This window comes from Saccopteryx leptura, chromosome 6 (genome assembly GCF_036850995.1).
Source record: "Saccopteryx leptura isolate mSacLep1 chromosome 6, mSacLep1_pri_phased_curated, whole genome shotgun sequence".
NCBI lineage: Eukaryota > Metazoa > Chordata > Mammalia > Chiroptera > Emballonuridae > Saccopteryx > Saccopteryx leptura.
The window spans coordinates 18,487,741-18,508,965 of NC_089508.1; positions in this window are offsets into that span (position 1 = coordinate 18,487,741).

Genomic DNA, 21,225 nt, shown 5'->3' on the forward strand with positions numbered 1-21,225 from the left:
ACTTGTTCTTTATTTTAAATATTGTATTTGTTCCCATTTTGTTTTTTTACTTTAAAATAAGATATGTGCAGTGCGCGTAGGGATTTGTTCATAGGTTTTTTTATAGTACGGCCCTCCAACAGTCTGAGGGACAGTGAACTGGCCCCCTGTGTAAAAAGTTTGGGGACCCCTGACTTAGGGGCTTGAAACAACACAAGTTTATTATTTTAAGTTCTAAGGATATGGATTTTGAAATGTATTTTATGGGGCTAAAATCAAAGCCTGTAGCACTTCTGAAGGCTTGAGAAGAGAATCTGCTGCTTGGCTTTTTTGTTTGCAGTCCTTGGCTCATGGCTGCATCAGTCTGAGCCCTGCCTTCATTTCAAAATCTCCCTGTCTCTGACCTTCCTGCTTCTCACTTAAAGAATCTTTGTGGTTATATTATCACCACCCAACTAATCCTGGAAAACTTTTCATCTCAAGATTCTTAATTTCACCGCTATTATAAATTCCTTCTTGCTATGTAAAGGTAATATATTCACAAATTCTGGAGGTCAGATTATTGACATCTTGTGGGGGACATTATTCTGCTCACAGTACTATGTAAGTTACACCTCAATATAAATAAATAAATACATTCTGTTTTTATAAAAAAGAAAGAACAGAACCACAGAAACAGTTCTTAAGATATTTTTGAGAATCAAACTGTATCCTTTAGCATGAAATGATCAGACTTCACTTTTCTCACTAACTGTAGTGAGAATAAAATCAAGGAGCAAATTTATTTAATAATTATTTACCAAATTTATTTAAAAAAAATAAAATAAAACTCTACCCCTATGACAGAACTCAATTAATCTGGATACTAGATAAACATAATACCTGCAGTTCTCTTCTTAATAACATAGCTAGTTCCAAAAATTATAACTCATGGAAAGAAATAAAAGAAACTGACATATCCTAAGGACTTCAGGGTTTCCAGCTGACAAGTTCTTTCAGACATTAACTGATCAAGTCATTGAATTCTTATCTCATCCTGGCAATAATGAAAAGATGAGAAGTTATTGTGATTCTTATGTCTATTTTTAGTTGTTCCTGAGCTTCTTCAAAGAGATTGGATAAAAATTTCCTTAGTTGTATTTGGAAATGTAGGATAAATTTAGAATCACTGGATTGTTAATTACAATACAATAAAGATTCTACTGCCTTAAACTTTTTAGTCCCCTAAGCAGCAAGGGCATAGAAGAAAAGCTTTGTTTGGCCAACATATTTTAGTTTCACATCTTTCTCTGTGATGAAACTCTTAAAATACTTTATGAGAAAAAACCTATTTTCCTTTATGTTATCGGTTTAAATATGTTTTCATGAGTTCTAAAGGACAACGTCTAGGACAAGGGCCTATAAACTTTCAAACTGCAGTTTTGTTTTGTCTGCACTGGAGGTGACACTACCTTATTTTATCCTTTGTGTTGGAAAAGTTTATGATGCATGCATTCTATTTTTCTTTCTTCAGACCAAGGCAGATAGACTGGAACTCTCACCACCATACAACTTGCTGGTCTAGCAAGTTTAGCTCTGTGTGTTTGTGTCTTAGTGATACAGAGACCTGGAAAGTTTTACACTAGGTTTTCAAATTTTTACAGCTTTGCAGCTAGAACTGTATGAATTTTCTATAAATTTTGCAGAAAGAAAGCAGTAACCTTGCTATCTGAGAGAACTAGTACATAAAACAAAAAAGAAAGAGAAACATGTGCTCAGATTTTCCTCCTTCCTTCTTTTTAGTTTTTTTTTTTAAGTACGTAAAACTTTGGACTGCATTGTGTGACAACTCTAATATTCCCGAGACTGAATCTAATCTTTTTCTTTGATAACAGACATTGCTCATGCTCTTTCACTTTGCTTCTTTAATAAAAAGACCAGCACAAGGGGATTATTCTTTCAGTCTTTCTGTTTTCATTGTTGTTGTTGTTGTGTGTGTGTGTGTGTGTGTGTGTTTACAGGCAGTATGATGCACACTTTATTAATTAAATCAAAGAGTGATCATCTTAAGGGACAGATTGTTTATTTTTACTTGTAGCTAGATCTTTTTTTTATCTTATAGTTGTACCATCACAACTGTTTCAGAGCAGAGAGAAAATCAGCTGATGGTGAGCATCTTGTTTTCTATAACAATATAAAACTAGGTTATGATGAAGTAACAGACAACCTTCAAGTGCCAGTGGCCATTTAAAGTAAAATGACCGTGATCTGTTTTCCTTCTTCCTCCTTGTCTATTTGCAGGCTGGCTCCGACTCTTCCCCAGGAGACCTGCATTCTGCCACACAGGCTGATGGGGGAGACACAGGCGAAATGGGAGGGAGTAGTTACTGTGAAAGAGAGAGAGGCACATGACAAAATACTGTTTCATAAGAGCCACATTAAAAGTTTTTTAAAGAAACATGCATATCCTTTTTGCTTACTTTCATTAGTCACATCAAGTCATAGTTGTGTCTACCTTGACAGGTGTTGAAAGGCCATATGTGTAAAGGAGATAATTCATAATAGGGCTGAATAATTTTATGTCTGCTAGTAATTTTTGAAATCTCACATTACTAATGGACACCATTCAGATTACTTCACTTTTTATATATTTATGTGTTTATATATATATATAAGTCCTCCTCACCTTTCCCAGGCCTGCCAAGACTGTTCATATTCAAAATGTCTTATTACCCATTTCCTAGTCTCGTTTTAAGTATTACTCAAACTGGATAGCTGCTGCTTGCAATTTAGCTGTTCATATGGTTGGTTTTATCTGATGGTGAAGAAATGTCACTTCACAAAGTGTTAGATCATTTTTGCTTATCATTGTTTTGGAAATTTTACAATTGATTCTTTTATGGAGTTTTTTTTTCTTTTTTATTTCCCAGTGTCCCCATTAACACTGGCCCATCTAAAAGAATTGTGTCAAAGACAGAGATAAATATTGGAGAGATTGCCAAGTTCAAAGGTGTTGGTGTTGATCCTATCAAGATACTGAGTGATCTCAGGAAACACGTTTATTTTATGTGATGTCTACACTGACTGCACTCTGAAAAATGTGAGGGTACATTTGTCCATTTTTTTTTCTCCTGTAGAAAAGGAACAGAGATAGCAGGCAGGTTAATACTTTATGTCAGATGCACAGAGAATGTACTTAGTTAGCTACTGGTGTTTTTAAGTCCTCAATCAATATTTTTTTTCTCCAGCCTATATTCACAGAATTTCAATATTTCTGCCATGACCTGTGACATTTCTTAACTTACCTAAATTCTTGCCCTTCCTTTGAAAAACCAAAATCACTCTTGAAATAATGGCAGTGGGTTCTCCATCAGGTTTCTGAACTGAACCGAATTACTGAGATCAGTTCTTATTTGTTAGAACCAGTTTCCTTGCTATCTCTCTCAGAGTCTGCTTTCTAAAGTCTGAATCATGTCAAACAATTTTATATTGACCCTTAATGTCATCACTGTTTAATAATTATGTTTAAGGAGTGAACTTTATCTGAATGTTAATTACTACTATGCCACTGGGTCTCCTGTTCCCACTCTAACTTATATTCTTATAATTCTTCCTTCCCCCATGCTGGCATCTCAAAGTTCCTCTCAAATCTCTGAGCAACGAAGGCCATAGGCCACCTGCAACCCATCACATTTCCTGCTCCTTCTGTTGGAAGTCATCCTTCTCAGATATTCTCATGGTCAATTTTACTTCTTTTGGTTTTTCATAAATCATCTTTTCTGTGAAACTGGCTAAGCCATTCTCTAAAATTTCATAATGCTACTGTTATAGAGACTAACATAGGACAAATAGAAATCGAAGACATTCTAGTGCATTGAGGCTGCTATAACAAAAAAACCTTAGACAAGACTACTTAAAGGACAGAAATTTATTTCTCACAGTTCTGGACACTGGCAAATAAAAAAGCAAGTTGCGGCCCTGGCCGGTTGGCTCAGCGGTAGAGCGTCGGCCTGGAGTGCGGGGGACCCGGGTTCGATTCCCGGCCAGGGCACATAAGGAGTAGCGCCCATTTGCTTCTCCACCCCCACCCCCTCCTTCCTCTCTGTCTCTCTCTTCCCCTCCCGCAGCCAAGGCTCCATTGGAGCAAAGATGGCCCGGGCGCTGGGGATGGCTCCTTGGCCTCTGCCCCAGGCGCTAGAGTGGCTCTGGTCGCAACATGGTGACGCCCCGGAGGAGCAGAGCATCGCCCCCTGGTGGGCAGAGCGTCGCCCCTGGTGGGCGTGCCGGGTGGATCCCGGTCGAGCGCATGCGGGAGTCTGTCTGACTGTCTCTCCCTGTTTCCAGCTTCAGAAAAATACAAAAAAAAAAAAAAAAAAAAAAAAAAAAAAAGCAAGTTGCAGCTGATGTGGTGTCCAAGTGAGAACCTCTTTCTTGGTTTATAAATGGCTGATCTTCTTGCTGTGTTCTCACATGACAAAAGGAATAAAATAACTCTTCGGAGATTTTTTTTTAAGAACACTAATCCCATTCATGGGGAGTTCCACCCTTGTGACCTCATCACCTGCCAAAGCCCCACTTCTTAATGCAGTCATATTAGGGGTTAAGATACCAACATATGGATTTTTGGAAGACACGTCCAGTCCATAACACACATAGAGAAGGATAGTTAATAAAATACTAAATTTAAATGTCTAAGTTCTAGGATTCAATGTTTCTTTGAACTTCGTTAAGATAATGACTCACTAAGTATCAGTCAGGACAGGAAATTTTAATTAAGAGAAGACAAGAAAAGAAAAGAAAAGAGAAAAGAAAAAAGAAAAAAGAAAAGAGAAAAGAAACAGCAGGTATTTTTCCATGCACATGGACATTCTGGAGGTATCCCTAGTTCGAAAGCTTTAACCTAGCGCTGAAATGGTGTGAACTGACCCTGTGGTTGACTTTGCTTTTGATCCAGCCTCCTCAGGGCTGGCTCCCTGCTAGAACCCACTCCCCCATTTATTGCCCCAACAAAACTCAGGACTGTGTCCTTCTCCACTTAAAGTCAGCAGAAAGAGAGAGGTGTCTCCTTCAGGAGCTCAAAAATAATTTCAGAATTGGGCTTAATTTATCCTAATTGGTCAGCCATTGCTGGAAAATGTAGAGTACATATTGGAAAGAAAATAGAAAACAAAAAGGGAAAATTAAACAGTTTATTACGCATGTCTTTTCCCCTTGGACTACTTGGGATAATAAGAGCTATTGAATAACTCTGAAATTAACATATTTGTGTCTTTATATCCTCATCTTAGTCTCTAACAAACTCCATTAGAGTATATTCATTCATCACAAGGTGTGCAAATGTTCTTTTCCCTAATTTTTGCTGATAAAGGTCGTTTGATAACTCAGCCACATGAACTACTTTATTTTCCAGTTGATGAGTTTGGGGTCTAGTTTTAACATGTTCTTAAAGTAGCAAATAGCAAGTTTCCCATCATTGTCTTCAATTTGCATATATTTGAATAGACTGTTTATAGCAGGGGTCAGGAACCTATGGCTCGTGAGCCAGATGTGGCTCTTTTGATGGCTGTTTCTGGCTCGCAGACAAATCTTTAATAAAAAAAAATAATAATGTTAAAAATATAAAACATTCTCATGTATTACAATCTATTCATTTCCTACCTCTCATGTTCATGGTTGCGGGTGGCTGGAGCCAATCACAGCTGTCCTCTGGGATAACACCAAATTTTTACTGCATAATGCATAATGTGCACGGGTCGTTGTATGGCTCTCATGAATTACATTTTAAAATCCATGGTGTTCATGGCTCTCTCAGCCAAAAAGCTTCCAGACCCCTGGTTTATAGTATCCTGTTCTTTCATGAATTTTTTAGCAACTGCAAACAAATGTGCTCTAATATTCTTTTTGAGGGGCAGAGACACTCTAAATATGTCTCATCTCTGAGCATGGAGAACAATGTTCCAAATTTCTATTTCTTTCAGTAATTTTTATAATTTTCTAAAGCAGAAACTAATTCATAGTAATTTACAGTGTGTAACTGTAACATATTTCATGACTATTGCCCAGTTAATGCTTAAACTTAAGTTTCTATTAACAGAAGTAATCAGAGATATTCATTAAAAAAAGTTTCCAGCAATGATCAGCTATGTAACTTTTTGCTTTTAAGTGAAAACAGTTGAGCCAATTACTTTTATATAAGGTGTAGAAAAAATAAAAGTTATTTCTAGTTTAATGGCTCCAGGGTATTAACCAATTATTTTCACTGTATGGACAGGTCAGAACTCAATCTATTGGTCAGATTGCTTTAGTGTTTTGTACCATTCTCATATTATTATTAGCTTTGTTGATTGGCACTGTGTACACTCTAAGGATGATGCAAACACAATTTGGGGTAGAATAAATCACATATCTGAGTGTGATTGATTTCAGGTGGTAGACTTTTCTGCTTTTCTTTTATTATTATTATTTATTTTATTATTATTATTATTTATTATTATTATTTATTTATTATTATTATTATATTATTTTTTCAAGTGAGAAGAAGGGAGATAGAGAGACAGACCCTGTATGTGCCCCAACCAAGATCCACCAGGCAACCCTGGCCTGGGGCTGATGCTTTGCCCATCTGGGGCCATGCTCTCAGCTTAGTTATTTTTAGTGCCTGAGGCAGAGGCTCCATGGGGCCATCCTCAGTACCTGTGGTCAATATGTTCAAACAAATCAAGCCATGGCTACAGAAGGAGAAGAGAGAACGAGAGGAGGGAGAGGGGTAGAGAAGCAGATGGTCACTTCTGTGTTCCCTGACCAGGAATCAAACCTGGGACATCCACATACTGGGCAATGTTCTACCACTGAGTCAACCAGCCAGAGCTCTGTTTTTCAAAAGTAACTTAAGTTGGATTGAGTATGCTTTCTCTATTTTTTTAAACTTGTAATTTTTAGAGATAAAAGGAATAAGGGTTATATAAACATACATAGTCTACGAAAACAGACATTACTGTTTCATTTCTCTGTCTCTAACTTTTTTCTTTAAAAATCTTTATAAGATCCAAATGTTTTCATCTTCCATAATAGGTGTCAATGACTCATATTAATTTCCCCATAAACTGCAATTTTTCTTCTTATCCTTATCTATCATTATTATTTTTTTCTGTGCATAAGCCTTGATAACTTCTTACCCATGCTTCTCAAAATGTGGTCTGAGTTTGGCTAGATGGTGTTAAGCCTAAAAAGAATTTAAAATCCCACTTTCAGATCTCATAAGAAAATGATACAAAGACTATGGATTCTTGTTTTATATGTGTTTAAAAGTACTTAACCAGTAGTCTCCTGAATTATGAAATTAAAACTTGCAAATTAACCAAGTCTAATGAAATCTCTAATTTATTCTTCTTTTATGTAATTAAGCAGATAGTTAGAATCCTCCCACTTTTTGTGAAGGACACTGGTATCAAAAACTATTTTATATTGTTTTGGATTGGTTCTGATGGTCCATAGCTCATCTTCACTACATCTTTTATAAAGTATGCCTGATAAGGTGTTATAACTGGCACACACACCTGCTCTCTCCAACCCTTACCATCAGCATAGAAACATTAAAAACCAGTGAGGTAACCAGGCTCTGGGGTCTTTCACTCAAACCAAGCACCTGTAAAGTATGACAGCTGTCTATGGTATTTTTGTTATAGCAGACTGAATAGATTAAGTCAGGTGACTTATAACAACGTGATTTTACCATTTACTTCTGAAACTTTTGCCCTGAAAGATATGTCTGCAAAATCCTTCTTAGAATAAAAATGTTATTGGGTTCTTCAAGAACTTCCTGAGTATAAGTATCTGAATAATATCCTGTTCAACAAATCTCTTTTTCAGTATAACATATTACTCATTTGGGTAAATTATCCATTAACAAACACAAAAGATGCTTCAGCTGGGCAAATGTTTATTTATGAGATTGCTCTCCAAACTTTACCTCTCATGTGTTCATAAATTCTAACCTCTAATATTAAGAACATTGTCCAATCACAATCATATCTCTATATTGGAAAAACCAGCCTTAAACCACTGGAATACAAGGCTTAAAAACCTATAAATATCTATACCCCGTCTCCTTCCTTCTGAGACACTACTATTGCTCACTCCAAATGTTTCTTTTATTTCTGTTAGTAATAGATTCAGCTCTGCTTTATTCAGATCTGCTTGATCAATAGGTTGTGTTCTGGTGGCCTTTACAGAGAGTTGACAGCGAATGAGGTCAATCAATTGTAACTTGGGTGTATAAATGAAAGAAATCCTGCATGTGACTTGGATTCCATCTCCGAAGTGGATTTGTCCTTATCTGTTCTTTTTTGCACTCTCTTCCAATGGGTGCTCTTGTTTTGGTATTGAGTTGATGGATGGAGATAATTTCACTCTTTATAGCTGGTAAGTGCTTATAATATCATATGCCCTCTAATGGATCTTAATTTTTACAGAAAATAATGGAAAAGTTCAAAGCTAAGATGAAAATTGTAGAGAGAGACTGAAAACACTTTTGCCATTTTCTTCGGTTCTCTTCTATTTGAGAGACTAATGTGGGCATACCTTATCACCCAGGGAATCTTCAGTTCATAAATCATGCTTTATACCTTTTATGCTTCTAAGTGAAGTATTGTTGGTTGCATATAAGTGTTTCTTTTGAACCAGAAGTATGGCTGGGAAGGTAGACAGGAGCTAGATCACCAAGTCATGGACATTGTAAAGATAATTTTTTTTTAAATAGACCTTGCTGTCTTGAAACTTTTAAAATATTTTTATATAGAAGATAAAGTAATTTTTCAGTATATATTTCACCATGTATTTGGCAGAAAGCAATGTAACTACTGGAATTTGTAGATATTTGTATTCTTAAAATAATTTGAGATATTTTATTCATTGATATAGTCTTATTATATAAAGTGACACTGTTATGTGTTTTCAATATGAAATACACTCAGTGATTCTCTATGGAATTCAGTAAAATATCCCATGTTAAAGTCCATTTGCCATTTTTTCTTCAACAAGTAGTTTGGACTTTTAAACAAATTCAGTGTCAGTAAAAAAATATTTTTCAAAATTGGTGTTTTCTTTTTCTTTCTTGCAACAATTTTTATGTTGAATCATGCTGAATCCAAATGATCTCACATTTTGCAAAGTAAGTACATTTGTTATTCAATTATTAGAACAGAAAATGATTAATATTTAACATCAAAGCTTCTGAAACCAAACCAATCTGCATTTGAATTTTCATTCTACTTTTCTCTTGCTGGAAAACTTTAGAGTAGTTTCCAAACCTCTCTAAGTTTTCTCCTTTTAGAAATGAGAAGGATGACATTTATACCTAAGACTGTTGAGTGGATTCACATTACAGATTTATTGCTCTACTCTTCTTAAGACAGTGGCTGGCATGGACAAGTGAACAATAAGTGTCAGCTATTATTACTATTATTATTATCATCATCATCATCATTATCCCTTCTCTACATCTATAAATCCCTTTCTATATGTATAAATACCACTGACTTTTTAAAGACAAATATTAACCCACAGATGAGGATAAACTATAATAATCTTTTCCACTTTTCTAGATAAGACAGATAAGTATAAACAGCCCACAGATATGTGTTCCTGTTGACTATCTTGACACATATGAGAAAAATGTGATCAAGATAGCAAAGCATTCTTGGGAAAAGTGTGACTGGGGTCACATGTTATAGCAAAGGGAGTTGGAAGTCCCAGGGCCTGGATCGGAGCCTTCACTCATGAACAGAGATAGTGTTTCTTCACCTAGTGAGGAAGCTTGATCTCAGCTGGTGGAAAAAGCCAAATGTGGAGCTGGCCTAAACATTTTTCCAACTGGTTTATAGTTAGTTGCAAAGCTCCTAATTAAAAAATTCTTCTCTAGAGAAAAAAAAAAAAAAAAAAAAAAAAAAAAAATATATATATATATATATATATATATATATATATATATATATATATATATATATATCTGATATGCTATCACTTTGTCATCAATGAGAGATATAAACCTCAAGTTTTGGAACTTCCACTATTAGTAGAAGGAATAAAAACCACACCTTAGTGAAGTCTGAGTTTTCAAGAAATCAAATAAGAAATGTCTGACTTTGTTGCTTAAAGTGTTTCTGTAGGCACAGGAAATGTCCATTTCTGCTTGATTTTAACAGAAGTGAAGAGGTCCTGCAGGTGGAAACAGCTTTTATCATGGTTTGGTGAAAGTTGAAAAATTTTAGGATGCTCCCTAATGGGAAGTTTGTGAGAGCAAATAATTTATTCCTGTTTTTGTGTTGCCATGAGAATGAAATCCAATCTATGTTCTTTTATGGAGCTGGCTAAATTACACTTATTTCCTTCACACTTTTAATTCTCTTCCAGAAAGACCAGAAAATGAGTGGGTACTTTGGAATTTCCTTGAGTGGTTTCTAAAATGAGACTTAATTTGAAAAAAATACATTTTTTAACTATAGTTTGAGAGAAACAATATGAATTTTTGGTCCTTTGAAAACTGTTAATCTCTTTGCATATACAGTGGTACCTTGAGATATGAGTTTAATTCATTCTGTAACCGAGCTCATAAGTCAGTCAACTTGTATATCAAACAAATTTCTCCCATTTAAAATAACTGAAATAGATTTAATCCATTCCAGCCCTGTGAAACATCCCCAAACCATCCTAAATTATGAAAAAGACATGTTTTTAATTAAGAAACACATATGTATACTTTACCAATGCATAAAAAATATATGAAATAAAAGAAAAAGGTGTTATTTAGTACTGTATTCTTACCTTGGAGACAGATGAGTGAGGCTAACAGAGGTGAATGGCGGAGGAGGAGGGAGGGAGGAAGAGATGCAGGCACTGTAGACACGTAAACTAAAACTGCACTTTCTTAACACTAAATGTAAACTAAAACTGCCCTTTCTTTACTTAAAATGAAACCACAAAAACTTAATTGTAAAAAAATGCACTTCCTTAACTTTAAACTTAACCTAAGCTTAACATTATGTATTTTTCATTTAATGATCACCTGTTTTTGCCTTTTTGGCTGCACTTTCGGCATTTTTACTTGCAGGACTTTTGGATAAAAATCTATCCCAAAAGGTTTGCTTTTGCCTGCCTTTTCAAATGTTATGGAAATGTGACAAGTGTCTTTAAAAAAAAAGTGCGGAAGCATGACCAATTGAAACTTTTTCTGGGTGTTTCTTTTCAATGAAACTTGAAAGCTTCTCCCACATTGCCAGCATGTCTTTAATTTTGCTTGTAGAAATCACTTCCTCCGACTCTACCTCCTCCTCACTACTAATCTCTTGCAGAAGCTCCATATGTTGCATCATCTGTAGCTCCTTCAACTCCTCAGTTGAGAGTTCCTTCTCATGTTCCTTGACGAGCTTGTTTATGTCACCCTCATCTACCTCCAGACCCATCAACTTTCTGAGGGACACAATCTCCTCCAATGCTTCTACCTCGGTCTCAGTCTCTGGTTCGAATCCTTCGAAGTCCCTGTCTGCAACAACATCAGGCCATAATATTTTTCATGCTGAGTTCAAGGTTCTTCTTGTAACCTCTTGCCATGCCAAGTCATTAATGCGTAAACATATCACAATGTTGTAGTGATCTTTCTAAAACTCTCGAAGGGTTAGATTTGTATGCTCAGTCACCTCAAAGCAGTGGCAGAACAAGTGCTTTGTGTAAAGCTTTTTAAAGTTGGAAATGACCTGCTGACCCATAGGTTGCAAAATTGAAGTCGTGTTGGGTGGGAGGTGGAGGACTTTCACGAATTTGAACTCATCAAGAATGTCATCTTCAAGACAAGGTGGGTGGTCTGGAGCATTTTCAAGGATTAGTAATGCTTTCATCAGGAGTTTATTTTCTTGAAGATATTTCTTCACTGCAGGACCAAAGACAAGATTTACCCATTCAATAAAAAACTGCCACGTAACCCATGCCTTAGCATTGGCGTGCTGCATAACCTGCAATTTTTCTTTAAGAATCTGTGAGTCTTAAAGGCTTGAGGATTTCTGGAATGATACACTAGCAGTGGCTTTACTTTACAGTCACTGCTATCATTTGCACACAATGCAAGGGTCAAACAGTCCTTCATGGATTTATGGCCTAGCAGCTTCTTCATTTCTGTGGTGATAAAAATTTTCCGGGGCATGTTTTTCCAAAACAATCCTGTCTCATCACAGTTGAACACTTGTTGGGGGATGTAGCCTTCCTTTGCGATAAGCGCTGCAAAACATGCGATGTACTCCTCAGCTGCCTGATCATCAGCACTCGTAGCTTCACCATGCCTCACCACCAAGTGGATGCCAGATTTCTTCTTGAAATTTTCAAACCAGCCATGACTTGCCTTAAACATATCCTCTGCTGCCTCTTTTGAGGTTGATGGCTCTTTCTTCTTCAAGTTGCCGTAAACAATACGTGCCATTGCGCATGTTACAGTCTCCGTCACTGTATCTCCTGCCAGCTCTTTCTCTTTCACTCACACCAGCAGAAGCTTCTCCATTTCTTCATGGATCTTTGTCCTTAATTGGGTCAGAATTGTAGTTCCTTTCATTGGATTTGCACTTTTGATGCCATTCTTTTGTTTAAGGATGGTACAAATTGTAGCTGTATTGCAGTCGTGCAGCCTTGCTAGTTCAATCACTCATACACCACGCTCATGTTTTTCTATTATTTCCTGCTTTACTTCTATCAACATCATTCTCTTCTTCTTCTCACCACTGTCCCTTACACTCACTTTCTTTGGCCTCATGATAGCACACAAAAAAGTTAGTAAAAAAATGCAAAAATGATGCAAGAACGAGTACAGCACCCGAGATTTGACTTGATTTTGTGGGTAGCACATGAGAAAGAATGAGATGCTGGTGTTATGCTGCTGATACTGGAACTGTGCGCCAACATGCTGACTAGCAGTAGCTTCCCAAATCGCAACTCATATCTCAGAATTTTGCTTGGATCTCAAACAAAAATATGGACCCCATCACAGCTTGTATCTTAAAAATTCATATGTTGGTATTCTCGTATCTCAAGGTACCACGGTAATATATTCCTGTCCCTCCTCAGTGCATTCTTATATACTCCATTACAAAAACAGCATGAACGGTCAGTTTATTTAATGCAAGAAACTCAGCAATAATACAAATAGAAACATTAAAAATTATACAAAGTGTATAACGTGTTTTAATAAAAGAGTCAGAAGGCTAGGTTCATTACTTTATGCTTAACTTTATTTTAATTTAGAAAATCTGTGCTTACATTACTTTGATCAAACTGCACATGTACACACATACTCAAGAGAGAATGAAAAGAAAGAGAGAGAAAGAAAAAAAGAATGAGAGGTAGAAAAAGAGAAAGGAGGAAATATATATATATAAAAGAATTTGAACTATACTTATATAATAGCAAATATTTTGATACAAGTAGAAATACTGTATATAATCTGTGGACATTTTATATATAAGAATGATGCACCTGACCAGGCAGTGGCGCAGTGGATAGAGTGTTGGGCTGGGATGCGGAGGACCCAGGTTCAAGACCCCAAGGTCGCCAGCTTGAGTGTGGGCTCATCTGGTTTGAGCAAAGCTCACCAGTTTGGACCCAAGGTCACTGGCTCAAGAAAGGGGTTATTACTCGGTCTGCTATAGCCCCACGGTCAGGGCACATATGAGAAAGTAATCAATAAACAACAAAGGTGTCACAATGAAAAAAATAATGACTACACTGGCCGGTTGGCTCAGCAGTAGAGCGTCAGCCTGGCGTGCGGGGGACCCGGGTTCGATTCCCGGCCAGGGTACATAGGAGAAGTGCCTATTTGCTTCTCTAACCCCCCTCCTTCCTCTCTCTCTCTCTCTTCCCCTCCCACAGCCAAGGCTCCATTGGAGCAAAGATGGCCCGGGTGCTGGGGATGGCTCCTTGGCCTCTGCCCCAGGCGCTAGAGTGTCTCTGGTCACGGCAGAGCGACGCCCCGGAGGGGCAGAGCATCGCCCCCTGGTGGGCAGAGCGTCCCCCCTGGTGGGCGTGCCGGGTGGATCCCAGTCGGGCGCATGCGGGAGTCTGTCTGACTGTCTCTCCCCGTTTCCAGCTTCAGAAAAATACAAAAAAAAAAAAAAAAAGAAAAAAACTAATGACTGATGCTTCTCATCTCTCTCCGTTCCTGTCTATCTGTCCCTATGTATCCCTCTCTCTCACTCGCTCTCTGTTAAAAAAAAAAAAAGAATGATGCAAATACCTTGATCATTATCACTTCTTAATTACATGTATAGAAAATCCCAATCATCAATCTGTCCTATAGTCTGGATGGTAAAAATGATCAATTTATTCCAGAGAAGTTGGTAACATGAAAAATGTGTCCTTAATTGGGGAAGTGTATAGAGGTCTAATTATGGAGGCTGGGATATATATATGAAGAAGAGGTCAATGATAAAACAAATAGGGAAGCCAAGGTTAAAACCTTTCTTCCTGTGTTAGTGTTGCAGTAAAGGTGTTAAGTAAGAAAGCAACTCAGGTTAAACTCTTAGTTCTACTAGAAAAAACCTGTCAGCCAATTTTTCAGTAAAATGGTGCATGATCATAGACTAGATCAGAATATATTATCTTTGTGAATTGAATTCTAAACTGATGTTTTCACAAGTGGTAAACCATAGTAGATCAAATTAATTGCCGAGTGTTTTGTTACATAATTAGAAATAAATGGTAAGCTAGAATAAACTTAATTTTTACAGACACATAAAATATGCATAGTGAGATTCTTCCAATTTAAGAAGAAAATTTAATTATTGTTTCTATGGCTACAGAATTCTGGGAAGCAATCTTTCTGAAGAAATTACTGACAAGTTCAATAACCACTATGAAATTTGACTAAAAGAAGATATCTTTGAGGTACTTAGGTATGTTTTAATTCATATGGATTAGTGATGTACAGACAAAACCAACATATGTAAAAGATTAGGTAGCTAAAAAATAGGAATTTTTACATGTATCAAAGTTAGATTAAAAATAGACAACCCATAGTAAAGTTAAGGAGCAACCATACAAGTGATTATAGCCAAGAGAAGAATTAGAAGAAAAAAAAATAACACATGGATGCAGAAATACAAAGAAATGTCATTAATTTTGTCATTGGACTTATCTATTAAAAGAACTAAAAAATAAGCAAGTTTTCAGGCTCAAGGCTCATTGCTTTCAAATTACTGTATTTTATTTAATTCTTGCAGTACTAACAAAAGATGCTATTATTCTCATTTTACCTCAGTGAAAAGAGCAGCACAAAATGCCCAACTGACCTGTCCATGGTCATGCATTTACACAAAACCCTGCCTTAATTGAACACGGCTCTCAGAATTGTGCTAACATGTGATGCACATTCTAGAAAGCACTTGGACTTTTCTCCCTCTCCTGTTATGAAAAGAATCAAATGAGAGATTATCAAATGGGAAAGAATCAAATGGGCTGATAATGTTTATACTGGGAATGAAGATGAGTATCACTGAATTTCTAATCCACTGATAAGAAAACTGAGGCCTTGAAAATTTATATGACTCATTCAAAATACTAGCAGCACAACCATGGCCAGAAAATTTTTTCCCCTAAACCTGTTTCTTTTTAAACAGAAATAAAAAGAAAATTTTATAAAAATATAAAAAATACTTAAATTGCATAAGCTACATAAATAATATCTATTACATTTATTATATGCCAGTTGTACACCCATCATGGGAGCTCTAGTTGCATAGGATATATAAAGGACTTTTATGATAGCAGACTTCATTCACAATTTCTGGCTTACAGCACTCAAAAACCTTGGAATTCCCTAAGAGTCAAGAGTGATAAAAGTGGCTCATGTTATATTAATGAGGTAAATTTGGATCTCATCCAAGGATGAGTGATTAGAGGTAGGAACTTTTATTCTCACCCTCTGACCTCAGTGGAGGGGGAAGGGGTTCTAGGTTGAGTTCAGTTGCCAAGGGTCAATTGCTTAGTCAATCCTGTCTACATAGTGAAGCTTTTATAAATACACAGAAGAAGAGCTATGTGGCCCTTCTTTTGGAGAGCTTCCTCATTGGAGAACCAAAATGCTTCCAAGCGCAACTGTACTGGGCTCCAGGCTCCATGAGGACAGAAGTTCCTCTCTCTATGCACCTTCTCATCTGGCTGTTCATTTATACCCATTAATATCTTTTGTAATAAATTGATAAACTAGTAAGTAAATGGGTTTTCCTGAGTTCTGTGAGCCATCTAACAAATTAATAGAACACAAAGAAGGAGTCTTAGAAACTTCCAATCTATAACTGATTGGTCAGAAGCTCAGGGAAGAACACAGGAAAGTGTGTGTGTGTAGTGTTTGGGAAAAAGGCAGTCTTGTAGGACTGAACCTTTAACCTGTGGAATCTGATACTAACTCTACGTAGATTGTGTCAGAATCGAATTGAATTCTTAGGTACCCTGCTGGTATCTAAGAGTTGTTTGTTGGTATGGGGGTTGACTGCCCCCAGCACTGAAACTGGGTTTGGAAACCCCATTCAAAGACATTATGTAAAAAGCTTCTAACTTTAAATATAATCACTCTTTAAATAAAAGAAAAGCAATATAAAAAATTTGATGAATCTGGTGGGCATGTAGATTGTTTATCCCAAGAAATAGGAACTCTTAGAAATTAGAAAAATGTGAAGATTAAAATGGTCTGAATTTTGAACTTGATTTAAAATTTAAACATGTGGATGAAAAGACAAACAAGGAATGGTATATTTATGATTTATGTGATCTTGAGACTCAAACTCCCAAGCTAGAAGACACTCTTCAGTTAATATTTTCTAACATGGAAGGAATCAATTCTGAGTTCTGCCTTTGCTTGCTACTCTAGTGTTATAAGGATTTACCTGCTCTCTCTTGTGTGTGTGTATGTGTGTGTGTGTGTGTGTGTGTGTGTGTGTGTGTGTGTGTGAGAGAGAGAGAGAGAGAGAGAGAGAGAGAGAGAGAGAGAGAGATGGAGGGACAAACAGGGACAGATAGGAAGGGAGAGAGAGAAGCATCAACTTGTAGTTGTGGCACCTTAGTTTTCATTGATTACTTTCTCATATGTGCCTTGACCAGGGGGCTCCAGCTGAGCCAGTGACTCCTTGCTCAATCCAGTGACCTTGGCCTCAAGCCAATGACCTTGGGCTTCAAGCCAGTAACCTTCGGGTTCAAGCCAGCAACCATGAGGTCATATCTATGATCCCAAGCTCAAACCAGCAACCCTGCATTCAAGCTGGTGAGTCCACACTCAAGCTGGCATCTTAGGGTTTCAACCTGAGTCCTCTGTATCCCAGGATGAGGCTCTATCCACTGTACCACTGCCTAGTCAGGCTACCTGCTCCCTTTAAAAGGGCATAATCCCAGTGTCAGATAAACTAAATTTAGTTTGTTCTTTCTTCATGAGCTCTGGGAGCAGTCAAGATGTTCAAAGTATTTTCCCATTTGTAAAATTACAAAATCACCCTACTAGACATATGCATGATCACAATACATGCCACCCAGGAGGTGTTTCAAAACAGTCATTATTATTCTTGGACAATAAGATTACAATGTGCAAAATACTGTAAAATTTAGGAAAGACCTAGTACCTCCGTAGACCTTGATTTTGTGGTGAAATAAGCTTGAACTTTCAGTCTAGAACTTCTTCCCATTTTCTAATTTTACTAAATTTAGCACCCTTGAGAGCTCATTTTGACAAGTTGAAACATACAAGACAAGGAACTTAAAAATATGTAATAAAATTAATGAAATTTTGTTACATGAACGATTACTATGGATTGACTTCTAGGAGATGTTTTAAACAACATGGGTTTTCATTTAAACAAACTGTCCAAGTGGAGACTCTGCCTGAGTTTATCAAGCAGTCTTCATGTAGTTGAAACCCATATGAAAAACCATGGTTGGGATGTGAGCACATAAAGAAATGGTCATGAGCCTTCTCATGTTGTCCAGCTCTTTTTCTTCTCTCATATGGCTCGTTGACTATTCCTGTCCAAGCCTCTTTAGGTCTAAAAGGGCCGAGAGCTAAAAGAAACAGAAGTGAAATCAGAAGTATGAACCTAAGCTTTTGCAGAAAGCAAAACAAAAGGATCTAACCTCTTTAGAAATTTAGAGCTCTGTGAGTCTGCCTGCCTTTAGATATTTTTATGTTGTTGAGGGAAGTGAGGATAAACAAAATGTCATTTTATACCAACTAGGCCTAGGCATCCAGGTGAGTGACATGTTTTATGCATTAAGAAGCTTCTCACACTGGTTGTTTTGCACCGGTCAGATGGCAATGACATGGACCACTAAGGAGCAGCAAAAGGGTACTGACTATAAGTCTAAAGTTTTAAACTGTATCTAATAAATATATTCAAATTTTCAAAAGGTTAATGTTTATATTTTCTCCCCTATATAGATGTAATCTTGAGCCCACGGCGTTCTGAAATACACACACTGACATATCTCTTATCTATAAATAATGTTTGTCTAAACAGATGCACACACACACATATTCATGGCGTCAGCAAGTTATTATTCTGCCATTTAGGCCAATATCTGAAATGGAAATATCACATCATTTTCCTATTATGAATTTCTTCAGAGGTTACTATTAGGCCTTCCAGTAAATGTGTGTGCCAGACCAAAATAGAGGCGTGCAAAGCCAGTTCATGTCTTATTTCCAGTAAGCAGAAATCTTACCTTTTAATTTCTCCAAATGACGGAGTGCCACGCTCTCTGATACTGGACGAAAGATTTAGAGGAGTTGTCTAACAAGCAGCTACCCACACATGTTTTGAATTTCACAGATAAATAATTCAAAGTTTATCAGCGCACTTTCAAAGTTGACTTACAACCTCTGCCATATTCATGTTTTTGTCACGTTGCACAACTTTCCAAAGGAAGAGCGTATTTCTCTCTCTGCCCCAGTGTGAGGGTAGCACACATCTAATGATCAACAAAAATTTCAGAATCAACTCTGATAACTTGTACAATGTGTGAATTATTCAAGATATATAGTAGGTGTATGTGGATTTAATATTATACAGTAAAAACAGATACATCAAATTAATATTTAAGCACTTTCCCTACCACTGATTACTCTTTTCCTAAAATATCAGATATATTATTTGGTTATGTCTGCAATATAACCAGATACTTCAGAGAAAAAGATGCCTCACTCATTCTCTAGGAGGTTAACAATTATTTAATATTATTTTTGGATGGTAACAAACAATATCAAAACAGAAAAAGGAGCTCAGTTCTTAAACCAGTTTCTAAAAGTTAAAAATCGTGATTTCAATACCACTGTAAACAATGTTTCTCTTTTTTTTCTAAATATTTTCTTTAAACCTAAAATGCTTAAACCATGAAAAACTCATCTGTTTTATAATTAATGTTTCCTTTAGGCTATTCACGCATGATTCCTAATAGCTACAGTTGGTCAAAGTAGTCTAATCCAACATAATGTTTGGTTTTAGAGAAAAACATCCAGCCAGATTATTAGTGTAAGAATTCCCATTTCACTAGCATTTAAGCTTCCTGAGAGACTGAAGCATACCAGAAAGAATACTGTTTTGGTCTTTTGAAAGAGCCAGGTTTGAATGCTTATACTGTACTATATTAACTGGGACAATAACATCCATCCCCTTGTTGAGAATATTAAATGTAATAAAATACAGGTAGAGGGCTTATGGGCAACAGAGTCCTCAGAGACCTCATAATTGGTACCTATCATTCCTACTACAAACTCCCTCTCTCACTACATGAAAAGTATATGTGCTAAGAAAATAATATTTTTTAAAAAATTATTTCATCATTTTAAGCTTTTAACCTGCTGAGGACAAATCTTACCTTGTCCTTTAGAGGACTGAGACCAGCTTGAACAAATAGATTGGAGTACTCAAGCTATGTAGGTCCAGCTACCCCATCTCCTCTGCTTAATTGTTTTTTCCTTCTTTTCCAAGTGAGAAGAGAGGATAGAGAGGGACAGACTCCCGCATGCACCCCAACAGGGATACCCCTGGCAACACATGTCTGGGGCTGATGCTCTGATCTTCTGGGGCCATGCTCACAACTGAGCTATTTTTAGCTCCTAAGGTCAAAGCTCTAGGGAGCCATCCTTAGTGCCAGGGCTGATGTTCTTGAACTAATCAAGCCATGGCTGCGGGAGGCGAAGAGAGAAAGAAGGAGGTGGGGTAGAGGTGGACAAGCAGATGGGAGCTTCTCCTGTGTGCCCTGACAGGGAATTAAACCTTGGACATCCACAAACCAGACAGAGTCTGTATCACTGAGCCAACTGGCCAGAGCCTATATTGTTCTTCATTTTCATTCTTCTGCAAATAGACAGGGCACAAATTGATGGTCTGTTGACAACACAATAGATCTGTTGTTTCTTCAGCTATAATAACCTATACCCAGAGAAATTTTATCATCCTGAAAACTTTATTTTATTTGTCAGGTGGAGCACTTATGTAATGTGCCACCAATTTTTTTTCTGGATTTGATAGACATTTGGAGTACTGAGGTTATCTAACAGAAGAAAAAAACATCACTCAACCTTTAAAAAATTAATAATGTCACTGAAAGCTTCATTCAATATTTATTGTTTTAATATTGTTGACATGTTTTTATTAACAATAGCAAAATTTATTCTAAAATAAAATTGCTTTGCCTGGGTTATAAACTCTAATGGATGAAATGTAATTGTTTTAATAAAGTGTAAGTTTAGACCCTATTATTTTTTGCTGTGCTATTTTACAGAAGAGAAATAATTTAAAAGTTCTTGTGTGTAGATAAAATTTCTACCACAATTGTATAACCTTACTTGTTTATAACATTTTCTCTGCAAAGAAAATACTAAAGGGCTTATTTATATTTCTCTGGTTTTTCTCCTTTTTTTTTAAATCTAATATTCTCAACTTAATTACTGAGTCACTGTGGAGTGCAGAGGGTCCTGGGGCTTGCCGGCCAGAAGGCACGGTGAACACTTTCCTTTTCCTAAAAGGTCAATGCCATTTCACTTCTTCTCAATGTGCTAGACAGTGATCTGGAGACTGAAACCACAATCATCAAGCCAATCCTAGGGATTTAAAGCCATGATTCTAGGCAAAGAAAGCAAAACCCATCCTAAAAAGCCAGGCATCTGTGCCAGTTCATCAGCTTATGAGAAGATCCAGATATATTTGTAGAGAGCACGGAGCGGAAAGGACAGGCCGATCTTCCTTTGCT